Below are 3964 nucleotides of genomic sequence, written 5' to 3' on the forward strand. Positions count from 1 at the left end.
TTTCCAGGTGATACTCAAGTTGAAGCAAGTTTGTTAAGAATAATATAGGAAAAATATATGAATATAAATAAGTTGGAGATAATTTTTTTATAATTTGATAGGCATAGATATTATATAAAAGAAATGTTGCATAAGGAACGATGGATCTTGAAACAATCATTTAAATATTCCATTGTCTGTTGTTTTAAGTAATTACGATTTTAGATTTAGTTACAGGAGGAAGATGTATTTTGTAATTTTTTTCATAAACATATAAGAGTCTAATTCTCCATTTGAATACAAATGTTAAAAAATCATCCAAAACTTATTAACTCTCCAAAATAACTACAATCCTAATGAACCAGCTCTAAGCTCCATGTAGAAGAAATATATGAGTTTCCTCTAATACAAAAAACCCAAAATTTTTCAGCCAGAATTCTTTCTCCTGGCTTCATCATGATTCATGACGCTAACATATGTTGTCAAAACAATGAATCCAAACTATCAAGAGGGTAGTAGGCGAGCGGTCCATGGCTAAATTTCTTTCACCCCGATATTAAAACGAGGACTAATAACTTCACATTTTTTGAACCTTCCATTAACTTCTACAACAATTTTCCCTTCTCTACAATCTTTAGCTATCTCAAACTCCCCAATATAACCATGCTTTGCACGACTTGGAGAAACATGATGAGTTTTGATGATGCTCTGATCATCACTTGCCTCTTCCCACACTTTTATGCATTATACATGCTCCTAAGGGCATTGTTCAAAAAAATATTCTCACCATGGTCACTCATATAATCCCTCTAGATCTCCTCCCGTTGCTTGTTGGTCATATACGCTGACCATTGTGTCTATGTCAAGAGATATGATCAAGGAAAGTATATCATATTATTGTTATATGTGGATGACACGTTGATTGTTAGGCATGATAAGAATAAGATCAATAGGTTGAAGAAAGATTTGGGTAGCAAAATTTGCAATGAAGGATTTGGGACCAGCACAACAAATATTGGCCATGCGGATTATGTGTGACAGAAAAAACAAAAGGTTGTGGCTGTCACAAGAAAAATATATCAAGAAGGTGCTTGACAGGTTTAATATGAAGGATGCCAAGGCAGTTGGTACACCCCTTGCAACCCACTTCAAGCTAAGTACTGAATTATGTCCTAGTGATGACAAGGAGAAAGAAGAGATGAGAAAAACTCCTTATGCTTCAACAATTGACAGTTTGATGTATGCCATGCTATGCACACGACCAGACATTTCATATTCAGTGGGAGTAGTGAGTAGGTTCCTTACCAATCCAGGCAAACAACATTGGCAAGCAGTAAAATGGATTTTAAGGTATCTCAAGGGTACTAGTCATTATTGTTTATGTTTTGGTCATGATGAGACTGTGCTTGAAAGATTTACAGATACAGATATGGCTGGAGATATGGATACTAGAAAGTCCACTACAGGTTATTTGTATACATTTGCAGGTGCGGCAGTATCTTGGGTGTCAAGACTACAAAGAATAGTAGCCCTCTCTACAACAGAAGCAGAGTACATAGCTGCAACAAAAGCTTGTAAAGAGATGTTGTGGATGCACCGATTCCTAGGGGAGATAGGAATAAAGCAGGACAAGTATGTGTTATATTGTGATAGTCAGAGTGCCATTCACTTGGCGAAAAACCAAGCACATTAGCTTAAGGTACCATTGGATCCGGCATGTGTTGGAGGAAGAACAGTTATCCTTGGAAAAGATCCATACAGATAGGAACCCTGCTGATATTCTCACTAAGATTCTACCACGAAATAAACATGATTTATGTAGAGGCATGGTAGGACTCGGTGTGACTTGATGACTCTTATTTGGCTTCAAGTGGGAGAATGTTAAGTGTGAAGCCAAATTCACGCAGTATTCTAGATCCTTCTAGATTAAATTTTTCTATATCTCCAGGATTCTAGATCCTCCTACACCGCCAGTGGTTTTTAGATCATTCCAGATCTCCATCTGAATCACACACAGGATTCTAGATCCTTCTTTTGCCTCTATAAATTTGTAATTTCTCTGGCCAAGGAAAGCAAGCCAAGGCCCAAGCCTGTTATGTAATGCAAAGTGATTTCTGTTCTCCAGTGATTGTTTTATCTATTCCACTGTTTTTGACTAAGTAATCTTGTTGTTTCTCCATTTGTCTGTCTCTGTGAATTATTCTCTGCTATTGCCATCTAAGTCTCTGAGTATAAATCTGTTGTGTGTTATGTATGCTCTGGTCTAACAACTGGTATCAGAGCTAGGTTCGAATATCCACCGTGCAAGCCGCTTAGTGCCATCGCCTTGCTCTGGCAACGTTCGTTAAAACGTTGGTTGTTACTCCTGGAGTTGTTGAAGGATCTGTCCAAGAAATAGCTGAGGAACGCTGGAACTAAAAGACAGTTGTTGCAAGAAAAACAAGGTCGTGGACCTATGTTGAAACGTGTTTCTGGAGTTTGAAAAGTGGAGATCCATGGAGATTGGAGTTGAAACGTGGTGTTCGTAAGTTTTTTTTACATCAAACTTGCAACTATACGTCAAGTTTTTTTCTCATGAAATGTGAAAAGGTTAAAACATTATATATGTTTTTATATTTATTTAAGTAATGTTGGAATTTTGAAAAGTATATTTTAAAAAGGAGCAGGAATTTTGAAAAGGATATTTTAAAAGGAGGAAGGTCATTATTACTAAATTTTAAAGAGTAATAATTAAAGTTTTATTTTTAAGTGGAGTTTTTTGTATTTTGGGGCATGAATTTGATTGAAAATGGAGCAAACACTTACAGATATGGAGAAGTTGAGTGGGGTTAATTTTGCCCTATGGAAATCACAGATGGAGGATATACTGATTTTAAAGGATCAGTATTTGCCGATTGAGGGCACAACAAAGAAACCCTCATCCATGACAAATGAAGAGTGGAATTAAAATTGCTTTTAAAATAATGAAAAATAATAAAGTAATGAAAACCTAAAAAAAAAATTTGTTTTAAAAATAAAGTACTCATATTAAGAATAAAAATGTGTTTGATAAAATCTACATATTTAGTATTTGAAATATAAAATACTTATTTAATTTAAAATATAAAATAGTATTTTAATTTAGAAAATATTTAGATTGATATTTTAGAATAGGTTTTTTAGAAATTTAATTTAATTATTAATAATTATTAAGTGGATGATAAAATGTAATTTAATTATATTATATTTATGAGCTTTTAGGCACGTGGTATTATTAAATTATGTTATTTGCTATGGTATTGTAACAAAAGTTATTTAAGATTAAAAATCTCCATTATAAAATAAAAGTGAATATCTTTAATTAGAATTTTTATTAACTATTTTTTTAATATATAAATATTTAATTTATATATTAATTATTTTTAAAATAAAATAATAACAATAATAATAAGAATAATAAGAATAAAATTTACGGGTTTGAAACCAGTGAGTGTGGTTAATGGTCAGGACAAGATAAAGAACCAAATCAATCAAACAACTACTTTTGACCAAATTAAATAATTAGTTAATTTGTTAGATCTATTTGTTTCCTTTTGGTCAAAAGTAGTTGTTCATTTTTAGCTGTTTGATATCTCTTTATTTATTTTGTTGCTTTGATCTGGTTCTTCATCTTGTCTTCATGATGAACCACACTTACTAATTAGAAATGCCGACAAATGAATTTTGATGTGATTATCGCCTAAAACTCGTCTTAAAAATCTTAATATAAATTACAGAAACCTTAATTCCATAATAATAATAATAATAATAAATTAATAGAATTATAATTTTTATATTTTTATATTTTAACAACTTTATTATTCGGCCTGGAGTATGCCGTAAAACTGCTTCTGCTTGGCTAAGAGCTGGTCTTCCTCGGACGTAAGGAAACAAGTTAACGGCCCAAGACCCTGAAACCCTGCTCCCTTACGGACCACCAGCGGGTTATTACAGGTGGCGTGGTTTT

At 32.9% G+C, this 3964-nt stretch overlaps 1 pseudogene; it reads right to left on the reverse strand.

The window, feature by feature from the left end:
- Positions 1-381: 381 nt before the first annotated feature.
- Positions 382-779, reverse strand: LOC149153681 (small ribosomal subunit protein uS8 pseudogene; annotated as a pseudogene).
- Between the last annotated feature and the right edge of the window lie 3185 nt (positions 780-3964).

This window comes from Pinus tabuliformis, chromosome 9 (assembly GCF_031772625.1).
Source record: "Pinus tabuliformis cultivar Carrire ecotype Pingquan chromosome 9, CPIR1, whole genome shotgun sequence".
NCBI lineage: Eukaryota > Viridiplantae > Streptophyta > Pinopsida > Pinales > Pinaceae > Pinus > Pinus tabuliformis.